Genomic DNA, 24,127 nt, shown 5'->3' on the forward strand with positions numbered 1-24,127 from the left:
TTAGAAGAAACCTGTTTTACTTGTCAACCCCAGTTTCCTCTCCCTCCCCTCCTCCTCTGCCCCCCACCAACTCCCTATCCCATTCATTTTCTGCTCCTCAGGGAGGGTGAGGCCTTCTATGGGAGAATCTTTAAAGTCTGCCATCATTTGGAGCAGGGCTTAGACCATCCCCCATGTTTCTGGGATCAGAGAGTATTCCTCTACTTGGAGTGGGCTCCCAAAATCCATTTGTGTAGTAGGGATAAATACTGATCCACTACCAGAGGCCCCATAGATTGCCCAGACTTCCAAACTGACATCCACATAGATATTTTAAAACATGAAATGCTAGTATAAATAACTTCCACATTAATTGCATAAGTGGATAGCTTCAGTATTTTTGTAAGATGTTAACTAGTACTTTCTATGCTTAAATTATGAAAATCATTTCTGTTAAGGAGTATTTGTGTAAAGCTGACAAAAAGACTAAATATTCTATTAAATCACACGCCTTCCAAAGAATTCCAGTTCTAAATTATCAGTGTCTATAAGTAATGGCTCATTTTTCTCTCTCCTCTCCAAGCCTCTCTATGCAGTTCTTTCTGAAATAAATTTTACCTTCCTGAATTTATTTTCTGGTAAACTATTCTAGCTGGTAAATAAGATCAATATTTCTCTTCAGTAATTTAAATGGTCAATACTTATTCTGTTTTTCTTTGCATTTTAGGTTAAAGATAAAAAATTCACATAAAAATATGGTACAGAAACATGGAATATATAAATCACAAATTTCTTAAAGTTAGAAATTTTCATACATGTTCAATAGCTTGGGTAAGATGTAAGAAGTATACACAACAAAACTTGACCTTATTTGTACACTTTTTTGAACAGCCAAATGTCCAAATTTCATTTATTGATTACTTACATAGTCTCCTTTAATTCACAAAGCCATATCAATCATGTTGCAAGTTGTTTACTTTTTAAAATTGGTCACTATATTCTTTCCATATACTGATATTACAATTATTAAAGAAAATTTAAATGTTGATATTTCAACTTCTACTCTATTGTATCTTAATTTAGGGAGAAATTCTAATTGTAATGTTTTCTAGTCTGTGAATTTATTGTGCTTGTTTTAGATAATTTATGTCTCTCAGTAGACATTTTATATCTTTCCCCATAAACAGTACATAGCTGAACTATCTTATTTATATTTATTTATATATAAATATATAAGGGTATTTATATTATCTTAGGAGCTCTTTTTTAATATCTGTGAAAGTAAATGCTCATGTTTGGTGGCAGTAGGGATAAATGACAACTTCAGATTGTCATCTTTAGGAGAGTCACCCATCTTTTTTGGGACTGGTTTCTCTCATTGGCTTAGTTCATCGAGTTAGACTGAGTGGACAAGGAGTCCAATGTGTCTGCCTGGACTTCATTTCTCCAGTACTGCAATTATAAACACAAGTACCTGCCATCCAGTAAGTGTATTTGTATGGGTACAGTACATTGTTGTATGCTTGTAAGGCAGTTTCTGACTGAGCTATCTCCCAGGCCAGACTTTGAGTATTTTTGTTGTTGCTGCTGTTTTTTGTTTTGTTTTGTTTTGTTTTAGTTTTGTTTTGAGACAGGGTTTCTCTGTGTAACAGCCCTGGCTGCCCTAGAACTAACTCTTTAGACCATGCTGGCCTCGAACTCACTGAGATCTGCCTGCTTCTGCCTCCTGAGACCTGGGATTAAACGTATGTGCCATCAAAGTCAGGCCTTTCTAGACTTTTTAAAAGTTAGACAAGAAGACATGTTAATGAGAACTGGTTTGTTATTCTTTGTCTCTCTGTTATCCTTTTGCAAATGTGTTTGACTTGTATAAGAATTGTTTTAAACATAAAATATGACATTCTTATTTTCTGGATTTTTATTAAAATATTTGCTTCCCTAAATATAAGTATTCCATTAGTTTTATACTTTAACGAATGATTATTTAGGGGGATACTTTCTGTTTCTTGTTTTGTTTTAATTTGAAAGAATATTTTAAGTGTAGAATAAATTACATCTCAAGATTATATGATTTTCCTCTACTTTTCTAATAATCAGTGTTATTTGATGAGGTTTCCTAATACCACATATCCACACATTTCTGAATAAAATGTTCTTTTCCTCTTATATTAATCTATGAACTTCTGTTTATTCTTGGGTTTTTCATCTGTTTGCAATTAAGATTGGCTCATGACTTTTTTTCTTGTAAAGTTTTTGTCTGGCTTTTGTTATAACACTATTCTAACATCATAATATGTACCAAAACGCTTTGTTTTGTTCAGAATAATAGAGGAATAGATAGGGAATACCATTTTCCTATCACTTTTAAGAAGTATAGGCCTCAAGATTTTTGGAAGGAAGAAAATTTCAAAACCCTGAGAGTGGTGTCAGAAACCATCATTCCAGGCATTGGATGATTAAGGAGAGAACCTCAGATAGAGGGTAAATTCTGTCAGAGAGGAAAAATAATTTGAATATGGAGATGTTAAATAAAATATATTTAATATATATTAAAATAATCTCTTAACCTAAGTTTCAAATTTCCAGTTGATTTTATCTTCTTTCTATGTGAACCTGAGATCTTCTAAGCCTTTTGTTTTCTGTATTTATTTTTTATTTATTTATTTATTTATTTATTTATATTGTCAGAAATCTGTTTGTGTGATACTACTATTTTGAAATTTCTTAAAAGTTTGTGTTTGTACACTTGGTTTCATATGCATTTTATAGTAAAATATGTCATGTATATATTGGGAACAAAATATGTGTACCTCCTTAATTTACTGTTTCTATGAAGAGGTGGATCCTACCAATAGTATTCATTGTTTAGGACTCTTTATTTGAATATGTATTCTTTTCTGTGCAGTACATGCTGGTGTGATTCTACATGTGTGTGTGGGGGGGATACACAGGCATGCATGTGGAGCCAAGCAGCTAATGAAGAAGGCTTGCACCTAATTGTTTTGAAATATCATCTCTCACTCAACCTGGATCTCACCAATTCAGATAAAATGACTGTCTTGAAAATCTTGAAATTTTTTGATGTCTGTTTCCCAATATTAGGATTGAATGCACATATCATTTCATCCAGATTTTATTTGAATGCTGGTAATTCAAAATAACATACTTGTACTTCAAATACCAACTCAGGTATCTGCATGGGCCATGTTTAGTAAGTGGTCTCTCTCTCTCTCTCTCTCTCTCTCTCTCTCTCTCTCTCTCTCTCTCTCTCTGTGTGTGTGTGTGTGTGTGTGTGTGTTCAGATGTGCATGGACAAGTGCTTGTGCATGCATGTGTGTGTATATGACTCAGAAACAGCATACAGCTGATTTTTTAAATCAATATGCTTGTTAGTTTTTAATGAACATAATACATTTTTTTTAGTATAATTGGCATATTTTTGTCTTGTTTTGTTCTTATTCAGCTCTATCATAGAATGATCAGGTATTTGATAAAATTTGTATGCTTAATATTTCCCATTAAATGACAATTGCTCTGACATTAACTTTATCTTTTATTCAATATACACATTCATGCTATTATATGTTGTTACATGCCATCACTGAATGCAACATAATACTTGATCAAATGTTATATGATATTTTACTTGAATCCACGTCATGTATTGGTGGTTATTAGTATCTGAGCTGACGTGATTCTCTGGAGCCTTTAATGAATGTTTATGAGTAATAAATTCTCTTGGTTTCTATCTGAGAATGTCTACACATTGCTCTAGTTTCTGAAAGAGAATTTGACCAGATGTATATGCTTGGTTGCTGTCCTTGTCCATTTTGTGCTACTTTAACAGAATTCTTGAGAATGAATAATTTATAAAGAGCATCCATTTTTATCTTCCCAGGTCTTGAGCAAAGGATATTCAAGATTAAGACACTGGCATCTGGCCAGAGCCTTCTTCCTGTGTTGTCATGCTGTGGAAGGCATCACAGGCAACTGTTTGAAGGCCACAATTCATTATTATTCTTGGAAGAGTAATGCATTTTACATCACGGAAATTTTTAATTTAATATTCTGCTAATGTATAGTAGCTAACATTAAAAACACTTCAACACTTATTGGCTTGGGTTTATGTATGTGTTTATTTTATTTAACATCTGTTATTTTATTTTGCAAGCTGATTCTTATATTGTTAGAAGAATGTGTTTCTTAATTATGATAATATAGTTTACTTATTAATGGACAGTATATTTTTGTTAAAGGATAATAGTCTAGAAAGTAAAATCAAGTATACAAAGAAAATCTTCCAAAAAAATTGTTCTTAAATTCATTAGGAGTAAAGAATATTTCGTGACTAGTTTAAGGAAGTCAGACAAATAGTGGAAGTAAATTGCATATCTATGTAAGAAATGATAGGATTAAATTGCCAAATGAATAGTTGACAAAGCTATAAGCACTAAGCATCAGAGTTATATTTTCTATGGGACAATTTGTTACTACATAAAATTAATTTTAACAGGGCAGTTTGCTATAACATTCAAGATGACAACATAATTTTGCAACATTTACCTAAAGAGTACTCAAAAATCCCTTTGTCTATCCAAGTCTCAGAACATTTGATGACCTTTATAGTTTCTTTCATATTTAACTTGGCCACTGATCAGTAATTTATAAAATATTCATAACATACAAGAATTTTCTGTTTACCAACCCTAATTAATGCAGTGGTAGGAATACCTGACCCATTTGGCAAGTGTTCTTGGGTAAGTAATAATCTTATGAATATGCCTTATTTTTAATCCTTTTAAATTTAGACTTTATTAAAGTGGTACAATTCAAGAAAGGCATTGTATTGGAGGACAACTTGACAACCTGTGCATTCTTTCCTCCTATAGTATGAATCTTAGGGACTTAATCCAAGTGAAAATTGTCAACAACCTCCTTTACCAGTGAACCATTAGTGTAACCCAGCAGTTTGGTTTCAGCTAGCTGGTCAGTGAGTCTTGAGGATCTACATATCTCTGCCTCTCTGCCAGTGATCCTGACCCATCAGGCCCTTGTCTTTTTATAAAGTTACTAAGAGTCTAATAAGGGCTGGCCAGCTTGGAAAACAAGCATTTTACAAAAAAAGTCCATCTCCCTATTCCTGAGGTATCTTTAATCATCAGAAAGTTATAACAGTGGCCAACAAGCATGCATGTGCACATACATACACCACACCACATACCACAAATGGTAATGTCAACATAGGATAGTTAATGGCATTAGCTTATAATAAAATATGTAAAATACATGAGAATATATTTTTATAGATAAAAAACATTGGGTAAATAAACTGTTGGGGGAAATAATTGCATGTCTCATGCAAAATAATTTGTACATCAACCTGCTGCTAAAGAGGTGAGCTATCAGCACTTTTTTTGCCCTTTGCAATGTTTATATCACTTTTCATTCCCTCCTGCATGGAAAAAGAATTCTGTTTCTGTTTCCTAACAGCTTTGCCAATATTGATCATTTCCTTATAGAGCTGGAGGCTGGGAACATGGTAAGTAACACTGTTTAAGAATACAATAGCAGAGGAGTGATATTCATTTTATTTTTTATTCATGAGTATAGACATTTTTCATGCATGCATCTGTGCACCAAAGAAATGTGATGTTCATGGAGACCACCTGACTGTGAGGACTGAAGTTACAGATATTTTTGAGCTGTCATGAAAATACTGGAAATCTAACCTGGGTCCTCAAGAAGTGCAGGCAATGCTCTTAAGTGGTAGGCCATATCTCCAGTCCCATTACTACCTATTAATTAAATGAGGATGTCACATATATAACTTCTTCCAAATATCATAGATTAAAACAAACAATACTACAATACTAAAATAAATGTAAGTCTATGTATTTTATACTGTACAACTTTAAAACAAATCTATTGGTATCATTTTCTATGAAGTTGTCACTCATAAGTCTCTATGTACAATTAAAGACTTCCAATAAATTTTAAAATCTAAAGTAATTAATTACTTTGCTTCCCAGTGTTAACCTTAATTGTATGATTCTCTCCATTCCATTTTTTAAAATTTTAGTAAATGTTTTATTTAAATTAGAAACAAGCTTGATTTACATGTTAATCCCAGGTCACTCTCCTTCACCTCCTTTCCTGCCCCCCACTAATCCCCTATCCCATCCTTTCTGCTCCCCAGGGAGTGAGAGGCCTTCCATGGGGGTCTTCAAAGTCTGTCATATCATTTGGAGCAGAGCCTAGACTTTCCCCCATGTGTCTAGGCTGAGAGAGTGTCCCTCTGTGTGGAGTGTGCTCCTAAAGTCCATTCAAGTACTAGGGATAAATACTGATCCACTACCAGAGGCCCCATAGATTAACCAGACCTTCAAACTAACATCCTCCTTCATGGGGTCTGGAACAGTCTTATGCTGGTTTCCCAGCTATCATTTCTGGGGTCCATGAGCTCCCCCTTGTTCAGGTTAGCTCTGTCTGTGGGCTTCTCCAGCCTAGTCTTGATCCCTTTGCTCATCACTCCTCCCTCTCTGCAACTGGATTCTGGAGTTCAGCTCAGTGTTTAGCTGAGTGGGTGTCTGCTTCTGCTTCCATCAGCTACTGGATGAAGGCTCTAGGATGGCATATAAGGCAGTCATAAATTTCATTATCAGAGAAGGGTATTTAAGGTAGCCAACCTCTCAACTATTGCTTAAATTGTTAGTTGGGGTCAACCTTATAGACCTCTGCACATTTCCCTACTGCCAAATTTCTCCTTAAACCTATAATATCTATATCTATTATGGTATCTCTTTTCTTGTTCTCCCCTATTCTTCCCTGATTAGATCTTCTTGCTCTCTCATGTTCTCCTCCCCACTCCTCCTCTTCTCTTTCTTTTAGCTCCCTCTCCCCTCCCCCATGCTCCCAGTGGTGCATGCCTTTAATCCCAGTACTCTGGAGGCAGAGGCAGGTGGATCTCTGTGAGTTTGAGACGAGCCTGGTCTACAAGAGTTAGTTCAAGTACAGCCTCCAAAACCACAGAGAAACCCTGTCTGGAAAATAATTCCATTTTTATAGTATATAATTAATGTTAGGATTTCTTTTCAATAACAACTTAAACTCTGAAGATAGTATTGTATTCATTTCCTAATACCAACTCTTTTAATATTTCTTTTTTTTTCCATTCATTTCTTTAGCTCATAAATAAAGTCATGCACAAATATGATACATAATTCATATGTTCACAATGGCATGGCTAAATTAAACCAATTAACATGTTATATCACACATATTCATCATTTTTGTTTGGGAATACTTAAAGTATACTATCTCACAACTTTCAAAATATAGCATGTTGTTATCAACCATATTTATCAGGCTCTCAGTAGACCTCAAGACATCACAGAGTCCATGCCTCTTGTCCAAATACAGTTTTATATCCTTAAACCAATCATTTTCCCATTGATAAAAGACCCACATTGAAGCCTAATAGCCACAATTCTGCTCTCTGGTCCCATAAGTTCATCATTTCTAGGTTACACATAAAATTGAAATTATATGACATTTGTCTTCCAGTGAGTCACTTATTTATTTTTGGCAAGCATATAACTTTGATACTTACTAAAGATGAAATCAAATTTGCATGCACAGGTGAGCACTCACAGAAAGACCTTGGATTCATCACATATTTGAGTTTCAATTAGCATATATATATTTATATAAAAAGACCAGTAATGCAATATGTTATGCATCAATAGCAGCAACAGCTTTTCCAAGTTCTGCAGTCATTTGAACAAAATTGTAGAGACATCCAGCCCACTCCATTAAAAAAAAAAACAAAAAACAAACAAAACAACAACAACAAAGTAAAAAACAAAATCCCAGAAAACAGCACAGTTCTGTTACTCTTGTGGTACTTGGCACCATTTTTTTTTAAAATTAGCTTCTCAATCATAATCTGGGAGGAAACCATTCTGAGCAACATCAATAAAAACAGCTCTGATAAAGCATGGTCACTACTATGTATCATAAAGCTGATCCACATATGAGTGAGTACATATCATGTTTGTCTTTTTGTGATTGGGTTACTTCACTCAGAATGGTTTCTTCGAGTTCCATCAATTTTCCTAAAATTTCAAGATTCCATTTTTTTTTCCGCTGAGTAGTACTCCATTGTGTAAATGTACCACATTTTCTCTATCCATTCTTCCGTTGAGGGGCATCTAGGCTGCTTCCAGTTTCTGGCTATTACAAATAATGCTGCTATGAACATGGTTGAACATATGTCCTTGTTATATGAATGTGCTTCTTTTGAGTGTATGCCTAGGAATGGAATTGCTGGATCTTGTGGTAGACTCATTCCCATTTTCTTGAGGAGTCGCCATACTGATTTCCACAGTGGCTGTACAAGTTGGCACTCCCACCAGCAGTGGAGGAGAGTTCCTTTTTCTGTGCATCCTCTCCAGCATAAACTGTCATTGGTGTTTTTGATTTTAGCCATTCTGACAGGAGTAAGATAGTATCTCAGACTTGTTTTGATTTGCATTTCCCTGATGACTCAGGATGTTGAACACTTTCTCATGTGTCTTTCAGCCATTTTAGATTCCTCTATTGAGAATTGTCTATTTAGTTCTGTACCCCATTTTTTAATTGGATTGTTTGGTGTTTTCGAGAATAGCTTCTTGAGTTCTTTGTATATTTTGGAGATCAGCCCTCTGTCAGATGTGGGGTTGGTGAATATCTTTTCCCAGTCTGTGGGTGTCGTTTTGTCTTGCTGACTATGTTCTTTGCCTTACAGTAGCTTCTCAGTTTCAGGAGGTCCTATTAATTGTTGATCTCAGTGTCTGTGCTACTGGTGTTATGTTCAGGAAGCAGTCTCCTGTATGATTAATTCGAGGGTATTTCCTACTTTATCTTCTAGTAGGTTCAGTGTGGCTGGGTTTATGTTTAGTTCTTTGATCCATTTTGATTTAGTTTTGTGCAGGGCGAAAGGCTTGGGTCTATCTGTAGTCTTCTACATGTTTGCATCAAGTTATGCCAGCACCATTTGTTGAAGATGTTCTCTTTGTTCTAGCGTATATTTTTGGATTGTTTGTCAAAAATCAGGTGTTCATAGGTGTGTGGGGAAATATCAGGGTTTTCAATTCTATTCCATTTGTCTACCTGTCTATTTTTGTGCCAATACCAAGCTGTTTTCTGCACTATAGCTCTGTAATAGAGCTTGAAGTCAGGGATGGTGATGCCTCCAGAAGTTCCTTTACTGTATAGGGATGATTTGGCTATCCTGGTTCTTTTGTTTCTCCATATAAAGTTGAGAATTGTTTTTTCAAGGTCGGTGAAGAATTGTGTTGGGGTTTTGATGGGGATTGCATTGAATTTGTAGATTGCTTTTGGCAAGATTGTCATTTTTACTATGTTGATCCTGCCTATCCAAAAGCATGGGAGATCTTTCCATTTTCTGGTATCTTCTTTAATTTCTTTCTTTTAGACACTCAAAATTCTTATGGTACAGCGCTTTCACATTTTTTGTTAGTGTTACCCCAAGGTACTTTACGTTGTTTGTGGCAATTGCAAAGTGTGATGCTTCTCTGATTTCTTTCTCCAACAATGTGTCATCTGTATATAGTAGGGCTACAGATTTTTTTGAGTTAATCTTGTATCTTGCCATTTTGCTGAAGGTGTTTATCAGCTGTAGAGTTTTTCCGGTCAGTTATGTAGAGTATCATATCGTCTGCAAATAGTGAGAGTTTGATTTCTTCCTTTCCAATTTGTAATCCCTTAATCTCCCTTTGTTGTCTTGTTGCTCTAGCTATAACTTCAAGGACAATATTGAAGAGGTATGGAGAGAGTGGACAACCTTGCCTTGTTCCTGATTTTAGAGGAATTGCATTGAGTTTCTCACCATTTAATTTGATGTTGATGTTGGCTTGCTGTATATTGCTTTTATTATGTTGAGGTATGTTCCTGTTATCCATGATTTCTCCAGGACCTTTATCATGAAAGGGTGTTGGATTTTGTCAAAGGCTTTTTCTGGCATCTAGTGAGATGATCATGTGATTGTTTTCCTCAGTCTGTTTATATGGTGGATTTCATTGATGGATTTTCATATGTTGAACCATCCTTGCATCCCTAGGATGAAGCCTACTTGTTCTGGATGGATGATTTCTCTGATGTGTTCTTGGATTCGATTTGCCAATATTTTATTGAGAATGTTTGCATCAATGTTCATGAGGGATATTGGTCTGTATTTCTCTTTCTTTGCTGTGTCTTTTTGTGGCTTTGGTATCAAGGTTATTGTGGCCTCACAAAAAGAGTTTGGTAATGGCCCTTCTGCTTCTATTGTGTGGAATACTTTGAGGAGAATTGGTATTACCTGTACTTTGAATTTCTGGTAGAATTCTGCACTGAAGCCATCTGGCCTTGGGCTGTTTTGGGTTGGGAGACTTCTAATGACTGCTTCAATTTCATTAGAGGTTATAGGTCTATTTAAATTGTTTATCTGTTCTTGATTTAATTTTGGTAAGTGAAATCAGTCCAGAAAATTGTCCATTCCCTTTATATTTTCAAATTTTGAGGAATATAGGTTTTCAAAGTGTGACCTGGTGATTCTCTGGATTTCCTCTGTGTCTGTTGTTATGCCCCCTTTTCATTCCTGATATTATTAATTTGCATGTTCACTCTTTGTTTTTTGGTATGTTTGGATAAATGTTTGTCTATCTTGCTAATTTTCTCGAAGAACCATCTTTTTGTTATATTGATTCTTTGTATTGCTCTCCTAGTTTCCATTTTATTGATTTCAGCCCTCAATTTGATTATTTCCTGGCATCTGCTTCTCCGGGGTGTATTGGCTTCTTTGTTTTCTATAGCTTTCAGTTGTGCTGTTAACTCTCTAGTGTTATTATTCTTCTGTTTCTTCATGTGGGCATTTAGTGCTATGAACTTTCCTCTAATCACTGCTTTCAAACTATCCCATAGGTTTGGATATGTTGTGTCCCCATTCTCATTGAATTCTAGGAAATCTTTAATTTCTTTTTTTTATTTCTTCCTGGACCCATAAAATTGTGCAATTGGGTGTTACTTAATTTCCATGAGTTTGTAGGTTTTCTGTAGTTCGTGTTGTTGTTGAATTCTACTTTTAAAGCATGGTGGTCTGATAAGACACAGGGGTTATTTCAATTTTTTTGTACCTGTTGAGGTTTGCTATGTTGCCAAGTATGTGGTCAATTTTAGAGAAGGTTCCATGTGGTGCTGAGAAGAAAGTAAATTGTTTTGTATTTGGGTGGAATATTCTATAGATATCTGTTAAGTCCAATTGCGCCATAACTTCTATTAGATCTTTTGTTTCTTTGTTAAGTTTCTGCTGGTGTTTCTGTCCAGTGGTGAGAGTGGGGTGTTGAAATTTCCCAATATAAGTGTGTGTGGTTTTATGTGTGATTTGAGTTTTAGAAATGTTTCTTTTACAAATGTGGATGCCTTTTTATTTGGGGTCTAAATGTTCAGAATTGAGAATTCATCCTGATGGATTTCTCCTGTGATGAGTAGGAAGTGACCTTCTTCATCTCTTTTGACTGATTTTAGTTTAAAGTCCAATTTATTGGATATTAGGATTGCTACTCCAGCTAGTTTCTTGGGTCCATTTGATTGGAAGATCTTTCTCCAACCTTTAATCATTAGGTACCGTCTGTCTTTCAGTTTAAGGTGAGTTTCTTGTGTGCAGCAGAAGGAAGGATTCTGTTTTCTTATCCATTCTGCTAATCTGTGTCTTTTTATAGGGGAGTTGAGACCATTAATGTTGATGGATATTAATGACCATTGATTATTGTTCATTCTTGTTTGTGGTGAGATTATGTGTGGGATTCTGTCCCTTTTTCCTTTTGACTGTTGGTAAATTGGGATTATCTATTGCATATGTTTTTTCTGGTTGTAGTTAACTTCCCTGGGTTGGAGTTTTCCCTCCAATACTTTCTGTAGGACTGGATTGTTGGATATGTGTTGTTTGAATCTGCTTTTGTCATGGAATATCTTGTTTTCTCCATCTATAATGATTGAAAGCTTTGCTGGGTATAGTAGTCTGGCCTGGCATCCATGATTTGTTAATGTAGGTAGAATATCTATCTAGGATCTTCTGGCTTTCAGAGTTTCCAAGGAAAAGTCAGGTGTGATTCTGATAGGTTTGCCTTTATAGGTTAGTTGACCTTTTTGCTTTGCTGCTCTTAATATTTTCTCTTTGTTGTGTATGTTTGTTGTTTTGATTATTATGTGGCAAGGTGATCGTTTTTTTGGTTCAGTCTATTTGGTATTCTGTAGGCTTCTTGTATTTTCATTGGTATGGCTTTCTTTAGGTTGGGAAATTTTTCTTCTATGAATTTGTTGAATATGTTTTCTGTGCCTTTGAGTTGGATTTCTTCACCTTCTTCTATACCTATTATTCTTAGGTTTGGTCTTTTCACAGTATCCCATAGTTCCTGGATATTTTGTGATAGGGATTTGTTGGACTTAAGACTTTCTTTGGTTGATGAGTCTATTTCTGCTAGTGTGTCTTCAACCCCTGAGATTCTTTCTTCCATCTCTTGTATTCTGTTGGTTATGCTTACATCTGTAGTTCCTGATTGTTTACCCAGCTTTTCTATTTCCAGCATTCCCTCAGATTGTGCTTTCTTCATTGTCTCTATTTCAGTTTTTAGTTCTTGAACTGTTTCCTTGAGAGATTGATATTGATTGACTTGAAGATTGATATCTTGTATTTTTTGGCTAGTTTTTTCTTCCATTTCTTTAAGGGATTTTCTCATGTCCTCTTTGAGATCCTCTATCATTTTCCTGAAGATGTTTTTAACATCATTCTCTTCTGGTTCATCTGCATTGCGATGTTCAGGTCCTACTGGTGTATGGTTCCTAGTCTCCGGTGGTGTCATATTGGGTTTTCTGTTGTTGGATGTGTTTTTACCTTGTCCTCTTCTCATCCTTTCTTCTGGTGGGTGTAGCAAGAATTTCTTGTTCTCCTGGTGGGTGGGTGTTCGGCGTTCGGAACCCACCGCCCTTAATATTTCTTAAAAGCAGCCATAGACTACATGCGAACACACAAGTGTGATGCTGTTGCAGGAGTTTCAAAAGCTACAAGGCATGATTTTGCCTGGAGATGATGTTTTTTCCTTGTCATGGGAAAAAGAAAGCCTGTTTGTATCTTCCCTTTAACTATTTAATCATTTTATCATATAAAACAAATGGCTTGTTTAATAATGTCTTATCCTGATAAGTACAGAGGATCTCATTATGTGGTTTAAAATACAGTCTTTAAGTTGTTAATATTTATTATATAAACTGTGGTTGTGTTGGAAAGTCTGAATCCAAGGAGCAGAGATTTCAAATTTACTTTGTCTGACACTAGAAGAAGCCCGATAACACCTCCTGGCCATTATTCATTGAAGACATGACAAATCAGGTTTCCTAAGAAGGTTGCCTTTAGTTTTGATGAAATCATAGTGTTTTGGAGAGCATTACTTCAGAGATACTTCATTCTAGTGTCTTCATTCTGCCAAAATGTCACCTGACCTTGGGGAAAGTATAATTCTAACTTTCAAAAAATTTATTCTATAAATTTCATGTCTTTAGATTTAGCAATGCATAATTTTAGCCTCACCAGAAGCCAAGATGCAATATATTACATTTATGAAGTCATGTGATTTCTGTGTGATAATAGGATTCCTTAAAAGTTTTTTCAATCATAAAACGTTGTGTGTCAGTTTCATTAACATCTATGTAAAGATAGAGTGGGACAATACTAAAAAGTTCTGCAATATCATTCTGACTAAATGCCCCAGAAATTAAGAATCTTAAACTCTGTGGCGTATTATATCCAAGTTTATTTCATATTTACATCATTCAAAATCATCGGTTATTTTATTCAAAAATAACATATTTAACATGTTAATTTTAACATATTTTTATTGAATGTTATTTTTTCAAATTAGAAACATTGTTTCAATACAGTTTCAAGAATTTATAATTCTTTATCTAACCCTTTACCAAGAATCCCTGGTGATTTTGTAATAGTTGTATGAAAGACTCTGAATGTTTTGCCATCTCAGAAGATGTTTCTTGATTTTGTGAAAATTGTTAGTATTTTCTCACTGCCTTCAAATATGAAGAGATGCCACCAAACTTTAGGTTCGACATTTACAACTGTCTAGTCACTTCATCAACACTGAGGAATTTGTGTTAGTATTGATACTGCAGTTCTCGAGTAAGAAGGATGCCAGGGACTAATCAGTTTCAATACTCTGAATTGTGACTCTTAACAATTGCTTTGTCTTAGGTGTAAATATGTTAGTCTTATTGGCAAGTATCACAAGTCACCTGGACCTCCTTAGAGAATACTAAACTATAAGTTACAGTCCTGTATAAAGGATGTACCTTTGTCTATACCACATTCTAACATAACACTGCAGTTTCACAGTCTTTCATGTTAGAGTATGGGTCTATTAACTCTGAAAAGCAAATAAATACAAGTGAATACATTCTCAAAAGTTTGTAAAAAGCCATTAAATATAGTGCAGATTGATTTCTAAAATATTACCTTAAAAACTTCTGAGATCTATGAGTCTATAAAGAAATGGCACAACCCTGGGCCAAAGACTTAGACTTGTGACTCCAACCTTTGCATTTTTTGTTGATCATAGAAAGTACTTTTATTATACTTTAGTTATTTCACCTTTTTAAAATCATGTATTTGCCATGGTAATTACACTTCATTTGGAAACATAATGATTTTGGCTAGTGAATTAGTAAAACCCTCATATTTTTCTAAACACATGTCCTAGGTATCTAAGGATGGAGTGGTTTCTGTTCAGTCTCAGGGGCTTTAGAAAAGCTATGAGAACTCCTTTGAGCTTTTGCAATGGGACAGTCAAGCTGACTCTTAGGATCAGAGGAAAAACAAAGACTAATTGTTCTTGCTACAGAGGTGCACATAGCCACAAGGCTTCACTGGAAATAATATCCTGCTTTGTTGTTGGGGACCTCCCTCACATTCTCCGCACTCTGTCATATGATCCCCAGAGCGCTGAATGAGTGAGGCATGCATTGGGCTCTTGATTTAGAGCTATTACTTGTACTGTGAAGAGGGCATAGACACACAGCTGAATACAAGGGGAGGGGGGATACAGGCACACAATAAACAGAATGTGTCCTTAGTTTGGGGAACAGAAGGGCTTATGAAAAGATGAAAACTGGTAGTGAATGGGAAGCTTAGAAAAATGTGTAGCCATGAGTCCACTCTAGTGTTTTCTGAAGTTTCTATTGTATCCTGTTTTCTGCATAACCAAGAGACCTCTATATCTCATAAGCAGTGCAAAGAACTGCTCCCTCTCCTTCCTTGGTGGAAGACTATCACCCTTTCATCTTGAAAGGTCATGGGGTATTGATTGAAGAAGTACATAGCTTGCTGTTCAGTGCCCTCTCTGTTTGAAGTGATTTGTCTGTTTGCTTTATAAATAGTGCTCTGTCCCCAAACAAATGGAAAATTAATCATCTTTCCATTTCTTAGACAGATGTTTTGACCTGAAATAAAGCTACACATTATAGATTTCATGCTGCAAATGTGTATCTTAAGGATTCAATAATTATTAACATTAGTAGGATACCCTATTAAAATGATGGAGTATATTATTGTAATATGTGATGGTAGTGTGAAAAAGGAAGATATGAGTAAAATATCTGAATACAATATTTAGATGAAGGTAACAATAACATACGACTGAATGGATATAAATAATTACATACAAAGCTATTATTGAAATAAGCAGTGCCAGTGTTATAGCTTTCAAAAATAAGTTTAGGGAAAGAGGGAAGCTATAAAAGAGCAACTTGTGCTGACTGCCAGTAGGGATGGCTCCTATGATTTCATACTGAAATTCTTAAATTTCACTGCATCAGGCAAGTATGTGATACCTTGCACTTCAGAAGAGAAAACAGGGAGAATATCCAGAGAATGTAAAAGGCAGACAAACACATAGATTTATATGGATTTGGGTAAGGAATAGCCTGTTATTGCCTTTCAATCATAATCTCAGGGTGCAATTACTGGAACAGATAATGTTAGGAAAACAAAATTAGCAAAATATACTTTGTTCTTATTCAAATCGCATGTAGTACTTTCAGTGAATATCATTCTTAATGCCTGATTAGAAGTGGAACATAGAGACTTCTGTCAGCATAAATTTTAATAGTTTGACATTTCGTTGATTGATAAAAGGAACGAAGCATTTTAACAATATCACATTAGATAATACAGAAATGAGTTCAGATTTGTGTTGAGAAGCATGCTGTTGTTAAAAACAAACTGTTAAATAGTCAAAGGCTGTACATCTGTGGAACACAATGATTTCAGTATTTTAGCCTTCAAACAGACTTACTAATGTTCGCACAGTTTGCAACTATACTTTCTAACTTACACGTCACATCCTGCATTCTGAAAACATAACTGCACCCACAATGCATTATATTTAATAAATTTGACTAGAGGACTTGAAAGGACATTTTTAAAGTCGCTTCTTTTGCATAAAACCTCAGGTTCCTGAGAAGGAAGAACAGTATGAGTGCCCAAAAGATGAAACAATCAACTCCATCGTCCAAGGTCTCTCCAGGCTAAACTCTTGGTACCATTCATTTTGTATCAGTTTAAAAATTTGCACTTGCTTAGGCACATTACAGAGAAATTTGAGGAAGATATTTCCCACACAAAACTCCACATTTTGTGACCACATTGGCATTTGATATCCCAATCTCTTTCCAAATCTCACAGGATGAAATAAGGAAGAAGAAAAGGTACTGAGGGGAAAAAAAAGCATGACATACTATAGTGAGTCAGGAGGTTTGATTTCTGTTCTGTTTTCTGTATTTGTGTATGCCTCTCTTTCTTTGCTTCTATAATAGAAACATAATGGTATACATGCCACTTTTATAAAAGACAAGGGGAGACTATGAAAACTGTTTATATGAAATAACAATTTGCTAGGTGATAAGTGGCAATTGGATTGACAACTGCTTTAAAAGGCAGTAATAACAGTGAAAATGACAACAAGACAGAGTATCTCCAGATGTGCATGCAGCCAATCTTGAACTCCTCAAAGAGTCAGAGGCTCTCTGTTGCTCACCCTTGAAACATTACACAGGTGACCGCATCCTTTGAAACTCATCCAAGATCTAAATACTGGCAAAGTGACATTTCTCAAGAGATATGCTCTCAGTTTTCCTCCACCAGACAAACTTGTTAAAATTTGATTTTTAAATAATGTGTATATTGCTGGTTTAGAAGTATAAAATAACTTACTTCAGTCATTAAGTATCAATCACTTAAGAGATTCACTTATGTCCGTCTATAGGAAAATAACTGAATATTTTAAAACTGCACACTAATAGTGAAAATTCATTTTATTGGAAAACCAAATAGCAGTAAGTAACTATTAATATGTATTATTACTGCTATTAATATTACTAACTGTATGCCAGTTGTTAGGTATTTGTGAGATTTTTCACATTCCATGACTAAAATTTTCCTACTGTCTTCTGATTGTGCTTCTTGCAGCCTCTGGTATCATTATTCCAAAAGAATTTCTTTGAGTTGAACTCTATATGCCTTACAAAAGTGGGTGGGACTCTGTACTCTCTGTCCCTCCATGGTTGGCTTAATTTACTTAGCAGAATGTCCCCAAGGTGCACCCACATTGTTACAATTAGGAGGCTTTTCTTAATTTTAGCACCCAGAGGACTCTTATTTACCATTGCCCCATCAGTAGACATCTTGGTTATTTCCCTGAGGCATCTCTTTTGAACAATACTGTAATGGGTTTGAGAGGGCAAGGACCTTGGTGTTATCTCCACATCCTGTTTTCAGTTCTGTTGGATAAATAACAAGAAATGAGATTGCTGGGTCCTATTTAAGTCCTTGTTTGCATTTTGAAACCACAGCTAAATTTCCTGGAGTGGCTGCACCATTCTGTAGCCTAACAGTCATGAGAAAAGATGCTAATAGGTTTGTATCCATGAACAAACTTGTTATTTTCTACCATTTTGGAAAGAGCCAATGTTTTGGGTGTGGAGGTCAATCTTGTCATTTTGCTTTTCATTTCCCTGATATTGATTTGCTATTTCTATCTGCTTCTTAAAGAAATGTCAATTCAAGTCCCATACTCATTTGTTAACTGGCTAAATTTTCTTTCCTTTTTACTGCCTTGTAAAAATTCCTAACATATTTTACATAGTTACATTTATGAGGTTCAGGGTTGTAAAACATTGCCACTCATTTCATTAGCAGACTCTTGACTGTTTTTGCTATATGAATGGATCATTATTTGATAAAGTCCCTCTTGTATCCCTTTTCTGAGTTTAATGATGGGGCTTTTGTTGTGATAGCCAAAAAGCCTTTGTCAAAACCAGAACTTTAATGTTCTATATGTTTTTTTTTTCATTTTTGAGTGTGTCAGTTTAAATGTTCCAGTTTACATTTTAGTACATTTGAGTTGAGTTGACTCCATGTTAAAAAATGTGTCCCATGGTGTGTCAACATTTTGTGTATAACTATCTGTATTTTCAACATCATTTGTTGAGAAAGTATCCTTTTCTCTTTGTGCATATTTTGAATCATAGCTGAAAATAATTTGTGTGCCTGGATATATGTCTGGGTCCTTATTCTTTTCCATTGATCTTTTTGTCTGTCTTTGTAACACACAGTTTATGTTACAGTAATTTGTCAACATTCTTATAGTAAAAATAAATGTGAGGCCCACAGTATAGTCTTTCTGAAGATGGCTTAAGTTACTGAGAGTTCTTTTTTTTTATTCAATATGGATAACTGGTTTTTATATTTAAGCAAATGCACACTCTTAGGACTTTGATAATGAGTTCACAGACTCTGCAGATAGCTTTGGGGTATATAACCCATTCTTCCAAGCTGTGATGTACAGATATCTTCCTATTTTAGTCTTCTTTAAGTTTTTTTATTTAGATTGTTTTGTGTTTTTTGATCTGCTAGGCTCTCATTTACGTTGGTAAATATATGTCTGAGTTTTTATCTTTGGGAATGGGATTCAGGTTGCCCATTGTTTACATGAGCAAACAATTACTTTATACATGATTACTTTCTGTTTTGTAATTTTTCTGAATTTACCTACCAATTTAATAGAACTTGAAGAAAAGCTTTAGTTCTTGGGAAACTGTCATTTGGAAACAAAGATATTACTCCTAACATTCTAATGTATATGTCTGCCATTTTTCTTCTAACTTAGTTGTTCAAGGAGGGCTATCTAATAATTTTGAATATGAGGACACCAATAGACATCATCACTTTATAATCGACCTTAAATAAAAAGCCTTCTCCCTCTTACATTTGATAATACCTATATTTTTCCATAAGTAGATTTTAAAGTGAGGAAATAATTATTTCTATACTTAATTGTTAGGAGAAATTCATCATAATAATGCCGTTTTTAAGTCATTTACTATAATTTAGATGAATAAGTGATATTTATTCTCATTACATAGATAACAAATATGGCATATCACTTTGGTTTTCATCTGCAGAAATATTAATCAATACTAATGCTAGATAATCCTCTGTCACAATGCAAGTCTTTAATGATGTACTCTTGAATTGGCTTTCCTAGTATGCTCTGGGATTTTGCACTCATGTTGTTGCAGATATTGGCCTGTGGTTTCTTTTCTTCCTTTGCTTCCTGGGTACAATTTGTATGACTTTAGAAGCAGGGCAACTGTGAATGTGTGTAAAGAGAGAAGAGTGTTTCATTTTCTATTTCTCAGAAGATGAAAGAAATGTTACCATTTATTATTTAAATGTTTGATCAACTTGTTCATTGTAACTACCTAGTCTTAAAATTTCATTCATGGGTCTGTTGTGGTGTGTGTGTGTGTGTGTGTGTGTGTGTGTGTGTGTGTGTGTATGTATGTATGTGTGTGTGTTTATTTTATTGTGTGTAATTGACAAAAAAACCATGTTTACAATGTGAAACAGGATGTTTTGGTAAATATTTATACCATACACTGATTACCAAAAGCCAATGATTAATGTATCCATCTACTAAGTTTTCTATTTTCTGTTTTCATTTGTGGTAAGGATGTTTACAGTCTAATCACTGGGAAATTTGCAACAGTACACCAAGCTATCATGACTTATGGGGTATCATGCTACACAATACATGGTCCTTTCTGTATATATTGGAAATTTTTACTATTTCTCATCAAAGATCCAGACTCTGCAATCAGCATTCTCTCTTCTTCTGAGTATGGCATGTTTATATGATAATAGGTATAAATTAAGTTCATTCATTTGTTTCCTGTGCTTGGTGCTTATATTGCTAAATTTTTTGGCTGGCTTCATCAAAGTTACTGTTCATGACAGAATTTCTTTTTATTAATTTCAGGAATTTTCCATTTCACATGCATACACACATGCAAGCCCCTCCCCCAAACACACTCAGTGCAATTCAGTGTTGGAGAAATCCCCATGATGGATTGAGTAGTAGTTTGTTTCCTTAAAATTGAATTGGCTCTGCATACAGGAAAAGATAAAGTTGTAGGATCATTCTACTACAGATTATTTTACTGCAAAGGGACATGCACTCCTCCCATCATTTTTTTAAAATTTATTTATTAGTTCTAGTTAGGGAACAAGCTTGTTTCACATGTAAGTCCCTTCTCCCTCTCCGTCCCCTCATCCCCATCCCTCTTCCCCCACCCCCAGCCTACCCCCTACCCCATCCACCCACCACTCCCCAGGTAGGGTAGGGCCCTCAACAAGGGCTCTGCAAAGTCCACCAAATCTTCCTGTGCAGGTCCTGGGCCCTTCCCCATGTGTCCAGGGCCAGAGTGTAACCCTTCACATGGGATGGGCTCTCAAAGTCCCTTCTTGCACCAGGGAAAACATTAATCCACCACCATAGGCTCCCTGGAGTGCAGAGGCCTCCTTATTGACATTCATGTTCAGGGGTCTGGATCAGTCTTGTACTAGCCTCCCCAACAGCATCTGGGGTAGATGTGCTCTCCCTTGTTCAGGCCAACTGTTCCTGTGGGTTTCTCCAACCTGGTTTAGACCCCTTCACTCTTCATTTCTCCCTCTCTTCAACTAAATTCCTGATTTCAGCTCATTGTATATCTGTGGATGTCTGTCTCTGCTTCCATCAGCCACTGAGTGAGGGCTCTAGGATGGCATAAAGAGAAGTCATCAATCTCATTGTAGGGGAAGGGCTTTTAGGTTATCCTCTCCACCATTGCCTGGATTGTCAAATCCTGTCATCCTTGTAGGTCTCTGGATATCTCCCTGGTTCCAGATCTCTTCTCGGGCCTATAGTGGCTCCCTCTGATATGTTATCTCTCATCCTGCTCTCTCTCCTCTATTCTTCCCCCAACTCAATATTTCTGCCCCTCCATTTCCTCTCCTCTTCTCCTCTTCTCTTGCTCTTATTGTAGCAGCTCCCCCCCCTACCCTCATGCTCCCAATTAGTTCAGGAGTTCATGCCACTTCCATTCCTGGGGACCATTTATCCCTTAGAGTCCTTCATGTTTCCTAGTTTCTTTGGTGAAGAGGATTATAGGCTGATAATGCTTTGCTGTATGTCTAAAATTCATATATGAGTGGGTACGTACCATGTTTGTCTTTTTGTGACTGGGTTACCTCACTCAGGATGGTTTCTTTTATTTCCATCCATTTGCCTGCAAATTTCAAGATTCCATTGCTTTTTTCTGCTGAGTAGTACTCCATTGTATAAATGTACCACATTTTCTCAATCCATTCTTCAGTTGAGGGGCATCTAGGTTGCCTCCAGGTTCTGGCTATTACAAACAATGCTGCTATGAACATGGTTGAACATATGTCCTTGTTGTATGAATATGCACTTTTTGGGTATAAATCCAAGAGCAGAATGGCTGGCTCTTGAGGTAGACTGATTCCCATTTTTCTGAGCAACCACCATACTGATTTCCAGAGTGGTCTTACAAGCTCGCCCACCAGCAATGGAGGAGTGTTCCTTTTTCTCCACATCCTCTCCAGAATATATTGTCATTGGTATTTTTGATTTTAGCCATTCTGACAGGTGTGAGGTGGTATCTCAGGATTGTTTTGAGTTGCATTTCTCTGATGGCCAATGATTTTGAGCACTTTCTTAAGTGTCTTTCAGCCATTTCAGATTCCTCTGTTGAGAATTCTCTATTTAGTTCTACACCCCACTTTTTAATTTCATTGTTTGGTGTTTTGGTGGCTAGCTTCTTGAGCTCCTTATATATTTTGGAAATCAGTCCTCTGTCAGATGTGGGATTGGTGAAGATCTTTTCCCATTCTGTGGGTGGTTGTTTTGTCCTACTGACTGTTTCCTTTGCCTTGCAGAAGCTTCTCAGTTTCAGGAGGTCCCATTTATTAATTGCAGACCTCAATGTCTGTGCTACTGGTGTAATGTTCAGGAAGCAGTCTTCTGTGCCAATTTGTTCAAGGGTAATTCCCACTTTCTCTTCTAGAAGATTCAGTGTGGCTGCATTTATGCTGAGATCTTTGATCCATTTGCACTTAAATTTTGTGCATGGTGACAGGTATGGATCTATCTGCAACTTTGTTCATGTCCGAATCCAATTGTATAGCACCATTTGTTGAAGATGCTATCTTTTTCCATTGTATAGATTTAGCACCTTTGTCAAAAATAAGGTATTCGTAGGTGCGTGGGTCCATATCAGGGTTTTCAATTCGATTCCATTGGTCTATCTGTCTATTTTTGTGCCAATACCAAGCTGTTTTCAGAACTATGGCTCTATAGTAGAGCTTGAAGTCAGGGATGGTGATGCCTCCAGAAGATCCTTGTAAAGAGTTGTTTTGGCTATCCTGGGTGTTATTCATTTTCCACACGAATGTAGGTTTTCTGCAATTCATATTGCTGTTGAATTCTAGCTTTAATTCATGGTGGTCTGATAAGATACAGGGGGTTATTTCAATTCTTTTGTAACTGTGGAGGTTTGCTTTGCTGCCAACTATGTGGTCAGTTTTTGAGAAGGTTCCATGTGGCGCTCAGAAGAAGGTATATTCTTTTGTGTTTGGATGGAATGTTCTATAGATATCTGTTAAACCCAGTTGGGTTGTAACTTCTGTCAGATCCTTTGTTTCTTTGTTAAGTTTCTGTCTGGTGGTCCTGTCTAGTGGTGTAAGGCGGGTGTTGAAGTCTCCTACTATAAGTGTGTGTGGTTTTATGTGTGGTTTGAGCTTTAGTAATGTTTCTTTTACAGTTGTGGGTGCTTTGGCATTTGGGGCATAGATGTTCAGGATTGAGACTTCATCTTGATGGACTTTTCCTGTGATGAGTAAGAAATGCCCTTCTTCATCTCTTTTGATTGCTTTTAGTTTAAAATCTAATTTGTTAGATATTAGGATTGCTACACCAGCTTGTTTCTTGAGCCCATTTGATTGGAAATTTTTTTCCCATCCTTTTACTCTGAGGTATCACCTATCTTTGAAGTTGATGTGTGTTTCTTGTAAACAGCAGAAGGATGGATTCTGTCTTCATATCCATTCTGTTAGCCTATATCTTTTTATGGGTAAGTTAAGACAATTGACATTTAGGGATATTAATGTCCATTGTTCATTGGTTCTTCTTTGTTTTGGATTTATTGTTGGTGGTGTCATTGGGTGTGGATTTCGCCCTCCTGTTTCTTTTTGTGTTTGGTAAAATTAGATTATCTATTGGCAGCATTTTTGTGAGTGTAGTTAAGTTCGTTGGGTTGGAGTTTTCCTTCCAGAACCTTCTGTAGTGCTGGATTTGTGGATATGTGTTGTATAAATCTGTTTTTGTCATGGAATATCTTGTTTTCTCCATCTATAGTGATTGAAAGTTTTGCTGGGTACAGTAGTCTGGGTTGACATCCATGCTCCCTTAGTGCTTGTAGGGTATCTATCCAAGACCTTCTGGCTTTCAGAGTTTCCATTGAGAAGTCGGGTGTGATTTTGATTGGTTTGCCTTTATATGTTATTTGGCCTTACTTTGCTGCTCTTAATATTTTCTCTTTATTCTGTAGATTTGATGTTTTGATTATTATGTGTCTGTCGGGGGGCATTTCTTTTTGTGGTCCAGTCTGTTTGGTGTCCTGTAAGCTTCTTGTACTTTCATAGGCATAT

General features: G+C 35.9%; 1 long non-coding RNA gene across 5 annotated transcripts in view; it reads right to left on the reverse strand.

The window, feature by feature from the left end:
* Positions 1 to 24,127, reverse strand: part of LOC103163816 — a 117,135-nt gene that overhangs the window by 22,819 nt on the left and 70,189 nt on the right. The window contains exon 7 of one of the 5 annotated variants that reach the window (XR_003482630.2): positions 13,891 to 17,859. The exons of the other annotated variants lie outside the window; for them this stretch is intronic. This is a non-coding gene — a long non-coding RNA (uncharacterized LOC103163816). Of the gene's footprint in view, positions 1 to 13,890; positions 17,860 to 24,127 lie in introns of those variants that run through there. 5 annotated transcript variants of the gene reach the window in all.

The sequence above is a fragment of the Cricetulus griseus genome, chromosome 2 (assembly GCF_003668045.3).
Source record: "Cricetulus griseus strain 17A/GY chromosome 2, alternate assembly CriGri-PICRH-1.0, whole genome shotgun sequence".
Classification (NCBI taxonomy): Eukaryota; Metazoa; Chordata; class Mammalia; order Rodentia; family Cricetidae; genus Cricetulus; species Cricetulus griseus.